Here is a 7,382-nt window from a genome sequence, read left to right on the forward strand (position 1 = left end):
CTCTGAAATAATTTGAAAGAGTTTTGGAGTTAGGAAATCAAGAAATCAGAAAACATTTTCAGATCCTACAATGATACATTGGTCTGGCACAAAATTATTCAACAGATAAGATGATCAAAACCTTGGGAAAATGGATTAGGAAGGCCCACGACGACTTTTAACCAATCTTTGTGTGTCACTGCGAGTTTTAAACTACTACAATATTCTTGGCCTTGACTTCCTCGCTACTCTCAAGAAGGTGAAAAAGCAAATGAAAGACTTCCATGGGGATCAGGCACACTTATGAACCTTTTTAAAGCCTTTATGACAGCAACCACACCTCTGAAAGCATCAACTGGTGGTCTACAGCACTTAACAGTCAGCAAGCAGATACATTTCACTACAGCTCTGGCAATAATGCTCTAAGTTTGATGCCTGGTCTCTTTCTCCTTTGGCAATCACAGACATTCAGCTTAACAAAGGTCACAAAAATCCCAGTTATGTTTGCCCAGTGCTCCAAGAGCAGAGTCCATGTCCTTTGTTACCAGCTAGATCAAAGCTCCTCCATTTGCCACAGTTTAACACTTGGTTAGAAACACAGAGCACTGGAGTCAGAGCGAGCATAGAGGAAACCCTGAGAAGTTACCCTGGTGTGGCTGAGGGTCCCTGAGACTTCACACAATACCAGACACCACAAATGTATCCAAAAGAATAAAGACATGACCTTCTGAAAGTGAAGTATATCAAACACATTTCAGGATACAATGGAAGAGATCCTACATATCATGTCCTGCCATTCTATTTAATCACAACACGATGGTAACTTTCACTTTTTCAAAACTGAACTGTTTGTGAACTGTTGAGAGCTACCGACATGAAAATGACCCCAAACGAGTACAAGTTTTTTGTCTTGGCTTGTTTTTTCTTAAAATAACTTCATAAGCAAAATTAAGGTTGGGAATCCTACAGATTACAAGAAAGTGGTAGCTATTCTCCCAGCAAATTCCCAATTTCCCAGTCAATACACAGGCCTGATGATAACACTAACAATGTCCATGACCTAAAATGAAATTAGCAAGAAAACTGTTGCTTAAAGAAACAAAATCTACTCTAGGAAATAATGATAGTTTCATTTGCATGAAAGCAGATAGGATGGCTTCATTTGGTGTAATATGAAGCATTTTCCAAAACAGAAAGTAGGATTTTTGGGAAACCTTTCAGTCTCAAAGGAAGAAAAAGCTGCTCATTTGTACACACTACTGAAATTTACTGGTGAAATAAAGTAACTTTCAAAGATTGCTTTCCCTCCAAATACTCCATTAAAGTACTGGATCCAGAGAAAAAATGAGGCTTTTAAAACTGAAACCTCACCGGGGAATAAACAGAAGGTAGTAGGCATGAATAACATGTAAGTATAATAAATATACTTTACATTCTGAGACTAAACTGCAATGTTAGCAAAAACCTCAATCAAATAGAGTATCTGCATGAAAGAACATAAAAAGCTGCTGCTGAAGTACAATGTCTACATGGTAAGAAAGGTTTCCAGGGAAAAAACAAAACTATGCCAGGTCTCTTCTGACCAACAAATTTCAAAGACACAGCAGACTTATGTCAGTAGTATCTGGTAAATAAACTTTCCCAGCTGCCCATTGCATTAGAAAGTCAAAGGGAGAATAAATCACTGTGGAATGGATGGCATGAAAAAATTATCACAAATATGGTTAAGTTTGCAAAGTATACAACTTGTTTATTAGAATTATGTTGAAGATCACTATTTTGGGAGGCAGTGGGCAAAACTGAAATGTAACACCATGATTACAGACTGGGTTAAAACTTGGCTGAAGTTAGAGGTGGAAATGTCATACTTCATGAACAAGAAGCCATCCCATCATGCTTATGTTTGAATACAAAGAGAAGAGACATCCTGGTCTCTAAACTTCAGCACAAATCACCACACAAGCCAAAGCATGTTCAAAAGTGAACAGTTATGTGAATTATGGGGAAGAAGACATGGCCTTTCACAGGGTATTGCTTCAAAGGACAGAGAGAAATATCAAAATATGCTGTAAAAAAAAAAGAAAAAAAAAGAGTGAAGGAACAGGTTATCAAGGACACATGGACAAGAAGGAACTGAAAATAGCATTGAGAGAGAAGAAACATACATGCAAATAAGCCTGATTGTGGTCTAAGAGTTTGGGAAAAAAACACTTGCCCAATAAAAAAAGATGATGCTTCTTTACCATGTGGCTCCTACTATTCCTAGTGAAAATAAGAACTTTTCAAAATAAAAAAAAAAACCCGCCAAAAAACTATTTGCCTCTTCAACCATATGTTCTATACTCATATTTTTTTTCTCCTACATCAAAAGAACTACAGGTCCCACATTTCTGCTGGACAGATGTTTAAGTAATACAGGTAATCTGCCCAACATTCAATGAAACATAAAAATGCAACAATTTAAAGTAACAGCAACCTACATATTCACTGAAACCACAGCTCCCAGAAATTAAGCATAGGAAGAAACGTCCATCTTTCAGCAGCAATAATAACATGCAAAAGCAGAAGAAAGCAAGTATCTTTCACCTTATGTTCGACAGCTCCTTTTCCACTTCCTATCAGAATAAGATTCACCACTTCATGGAGAGCACTACCCTTTCTTTTGTCTTGTCAAGTAATGCAAAGTTCAAAGAGCATAATGAATACTAGCAAGAAGCAGATATCAAATTTAAAAAAAAAACTCCACAAGTACAATTAGCATCACACTGCCCTTGATCTGGCTTCCCCCATGCTTTCCTATGCTGTTCACCATAAATCTCCCCACGGAACTATCCCTTATTTCTTTGTTTCTTCCATATTTCTGTGTTAGTTATTCTCCTTTAACCTAAAATCTGCTCCAAATTCAAAACACCTTTTTCTTCTCATTTTATTATTTCAACTTGTGTATGTTCTTACATCAACTGTTTATCCCACCTTCAGCATAGCTCTCCAGCTGCTGCTGGTTTTCTTGCTTTCTAATGAGGACAAAAAAGAATTACTTAAAATCCCCTTGACTCACAGTAGACCAACTTACTAGTCACAGATGCATTCTCCAGTAACCCCTCAACCCGTGCTTGCTGCTTACCACCTCCTCGTGTTTCCTGCAGCAGCTGCACATTCTGACACTCATCCACTCACCTAAACAGGTTAGGAAGGCACTGCAAGCAGAGACATGAAAGCAAACTTTACAGAGCTTTGTGCAAAGGACATAGAAGTCAAACAGGACAAGCCATGATCAGGAGATGTTAATAACAGCAGCATTAGATCCCTTTCCAAGTCACTACAGCAATATAATTGTCTGTACTAATGATGTGAGGCCTGGAGTCCGAGTCCTTCCCTGTAAGAAGCACTGGCTCTGCTCATCAGGAGGGCAGGACAGGGAACTGAACAGCCAGGTTGGACACAGTGATGCAGGAGCCAGAAGGTTTCTCCAGAACCACTGCTGCAGGAAGGCCTACACATGCCAGTGCTCTGACATACAGACCTACAGCTCCAGTCACAAGAGGATCCAGCGACAACTCACCATGCTGGGAAAACTACAGCTTGTTCCTCACCACACCAGTAACCTCTGAAGTTACTCTACTGCAGCATTTTGCACAAGGGCCAAGCTCCTCCCATCAAGATAACTCTGCTAAATCCTGATAACTCATGACTTTGAACAAATACATACAGGAACAAAGCCTGCGCTCATCACAGCTTCAAATAAGAATTTAGTTATCACCTGATACTCATTGAAAATTTCAGACTCTCAGAAAAGTTTGCATCATAAGTGTTTTGTTGGTTTTTTTTTTCAAACTAAAGATTTGAATAAAGAATTGATCTAAACAAAGGACAATGGGAACAGAATCTAAACAAAAGTTAGAGATGAGATGGAAAAAGGAAAGAACCAAGTGAACAGCATGGTAGCAGGAGGAGGAAGCAAAAAAACTGAAGAAATAAACAAGGATAATGATGAAAGAAACCCTGCCAAACCTGAAGTTGTAGCATCACTGGTTAGACATTGTTCTGGCACATCAGGATTACCTAACATATGGTAACAAGGTGCTGTCACACTACATGAGATAGTTGTGCAACCCCAATGAGCTAAACAAGCAGTTCTCATTCATTTCACCAGTGACTATGTAGTCAGGCTAGTATTCAGTGTGAAAACTGCCATTTGTTTCACACTTAATTGTTCTTTAGCTCAGACATTTCATATTACACGGTTTTGTTCCTATTATGAATAATTTTTTACCAGAATAATTTACTTTCCCCAGTATAAGTTGTTTACAAGCCTCACAAGACATCTAAATGTCATCATTCAACATGCAAGCTGGAATCCAGTGTTGTCAAACATTTCACTGGGAATTCAGCATCTACACAGCAGTTTGTCAGGAGCAGAAAAAACAGAGTCACATTGCTATTAAGAGCATGCCTGAATTAAGAAAGTGAAAATTACCTGTCCTTCATATCCTGTAAACACATTTTCTGTAGAAATGGATGCATAGCATGCTCCAAAGCTGAACCCTTGAAATTCTGATTCTAATACTCAATAAAAATAACCTAGACATCATCCAAAATCAGGACCATCCCTTTTTTCAGATAAGGTGCCCTCATTACAACAAACCACAAGAATGGGAAAATAAAGTTTCATTTAAAAGAAATGAAAGCTATCAATTAAAAACAAAAAACAGCACTGAAAACAGTACAATTAGGAAGCTGTAGGGTAAATCCTGTCAAATTTACTGCTAAATTCATTGGCTTGGCCAGTCATATTGGAAATTTTGTTGTACCATTACACATACACAATTTATTGTAATTGTCCTTGTGAATCAAATGAAATAGATAATGCTATGTAGAAGTAGCAGAAAGTGTGTTGAAAACCAACAGATGTTAGCAAGTTAGTGGATTTTTGACCCACAGAACTACTTGAGGCTGGATGTTTGGAAAACTAGAGCTACCTATTGGTCAAAGGCAAGGATGAGTTGATGGAGAAATCCACAGTGGCTCTTTAAGACCTCAGCACATTTATTCCAGAAAGTTCCTGGACTGCACTTTATCGCAAGTTGAGTGAATACTCAGAGTGGAACTACATAAAGAAGAACCACACATGCTTGCCTTTTTCATAGGCATTGGCTTAGGGTACGGTCCAAGATTCATAAAAAATCACTGACTTTGACTGCTTTGATATAAACCTTGCAGTAATTCCATGATGGAAGGTATAAATTCTTAGTGTCATCGCTTACCCAGGTCTGTAAATGTGTGACCACTTCCCTCATTGACATAATAAGCAAGTGTCACAAGAAAATAGGAAGCTGCAGTAATCAGAACTTGTAACTGAAGGCTTCTAGTCTCTGAGGGACACAGAATATAGATTCATATCCAGATTCTGACACAGGCCCACGTGGATGGACTCTCAGGCCTTAACTGGGCACCATAAGGTCCCAGAGGGCCAGGAGTATACAACACCTAAAAAAATAAAGAGTCTGCATCATTCAAGTCATTCAAGGCTTTATTATTATAGTTAAGTTGCAAGAAAATAAGTTGTTTCTTCATTTTTGCAATGCAAAAAAACCCTTACCACTAAGAAAGCTCTCAGCAACCGTCATGCCTCAAATAGCCCTTCATCTTTTTCCTAATTTCCTTCACCGCACATTTCCATTCCAGCATATACTTGTTTCCTGAACCTGCTGCTCACCCTGTCTGGCACAGGCACCTCTTCTCCTGTGTAGTAAACACTGGCATGAAGGTGGGTGCTGACAGTGATGATGCCTCGGGATCAGCAGTGACAGCAAGCCTGACAGACAGCAGGTTCCCAAAAGAGAGTATGAGCCTGCAGGATGCCCTGCTTTTTCAAACCTCCTCTACTAAAATACACCTCTTTCTGCTTAAAAAAATCTCATCTCACTTCTAGCTTTTAAGAATTCACAATCTTATTTTCCTCTTTTCCTATTTATAGGCCCTTCAGGTCACAGACTTTTCCCTCGTTTCTTGTTTTATAACACGCAACCAAGATAAAAAGCATCACTCAGGTCCCAGAGATGCTTCACAGGAACAAGCGCTAACACACAGAACAAACACCACGAATAGCATCACCTCAGTTATTTTCTGGAAAAGGAGACACCACTTAGGGCTCGTTTCATGAAGTCTCCTCCATGACAAAACAAGTCAAGAGAGCACGCACGAAGCGCTTCTTTCGGCATGGGATGTGTCAGTCCATCCTCAAGCGCACGCCTAGAGATCACCAGCGTTATTCGCTGCAAGGGGTCTGTTACCGACCTGACACCCGACACAGCCGGGCTGGCAGCACCTCCCCGCTGGGCGAGGCTGCGGGTCAGCCCCGCACGGCGGCGGGGGGTGACGGTCCGCGGGCTCCGGGCGGCTCTCGGACCCGGCACAGGGACAGGGGAGGCAGGGAAGGGCAGGGCAGGGCCGCTGCGCACTTACCTTCCCCGTTGGCAGGCTCCCCGGCTCCCGGCACGGCGGCGGCCGGCGCAGTCTCTGCCGACACCGGGCGGAAGCAGCCGGCGAGGAGGGGCCGGGCCGCTCCTTCCGCCGGGGCCGCGGGGCGCGCTGAGGGCGGGCCCGACCCGCCCCCTGCAGCCGCGCCGTGAGGGCGGTGGCTGCGACCCCCCTGAGGGAGAGGACCGGCCTTCCTAGCCAGCCCTTCCTAGCCAGCCGTGCTCACCCGGCGTCAGATGCCCGCCCCCCCGCTTGGGAATGGCGGGAGCAAGAGGGGAGGTCGGTCATCCCGGGACGCGCGTCTTGGGGATTTCCTCCTGCCTGCCATTCACTCTTTCTCACAGGTCACGATGTCTTCGGGAATTCTGGAAAAGAGAAAAGGAATAGGTAGTTTTGAAAGAGCAAAATGAGCTGGGGTGCTTAAAAAATGGCAGAGAAAGGGGTAGCGAAGTGCAGGATTATCCTTCAATATGTTTAAAGGCTGGAATTGTAGAATCACCAAGGTTGAATAATCCGGTCCAACCATCAGCCCTCTGCTGCTGCTGCAACACCCAAACCACCAAACCGCATCAACCCGGCACCAGATCCAGACACCTCCTAAAAACCCCTAACGATGATGACTCCACCACCTCCCTGTGTAGCCTAATCCAATACCTGACCACTCTAACAGTGATGATGTTTTTTTTTTTTTCCTAGTATGTAATCTGGATCCCCCCAGTCTGTTTAAGGCCATTCCCTCTGGTCCTGTCACTGTTAATGACCACCCCCCTTCCTCACTATCACCTTCTGTCAGGTGGTTTTAGAGAGCAAAGAGGTCCTGCCGGAGTTCCTTCAGCTGTTCCTCGTAATACTTCATAATGTTTTCTGGACCTTTCATAAGCCTTGTTGCTCTTCCCTGGAAACACTCCAGCATGTCCATGACC

At 42.4% G+C, this 7,382-nt stretch overlaps 1 protein-coding gene across 2 annotated transcripts in view; it reads right to left on the bottom strand.

The window, feature by feature from the left end:
• The window catches only part of LDAH (lipid droplet associated hydrolase), a 112,242-nt gene extending 105,692 nt beyond the window's left edge, over nucleotides 1–6,550 (bottom strand). The window contains exons 1-2 of one of the 2 annotated variants that reach the window (XM_018921225.3): nucleotides 6,445–6,525; nucleotides 5,244–5,466 (exon numbers count right to left, since the gene is read on the bottom strand). The gene's annotated coding sequence lies outside the window, so the exon portion shown is untranslated. Of the gene's footprint in view, nucleotides 1–5,243; nucleotides 5,467–6,444 lie in introns of both variants that reach the window. The other variant, XM_018921240.3, reaches the window with a different exon arrangement.
• Between the last annotated feature and the right edge of the window lie 832 nt (nucleotides 6,551–7,382).

The sequence above is a fragment of the Serinus canaria genome, chromosome 3 (assembly GCF_022539315.1).
Source record: "Serinus canaria isolate serCan28SL12 chromosome 3, serCan2020, whole genome shotgun sequence".
NCBI classification, from domain to species: Eukaryota; Metazoa; Chordata; class Aves; order Passeriformes; family Fringillidae; genus Serinus; species Serinus canaria.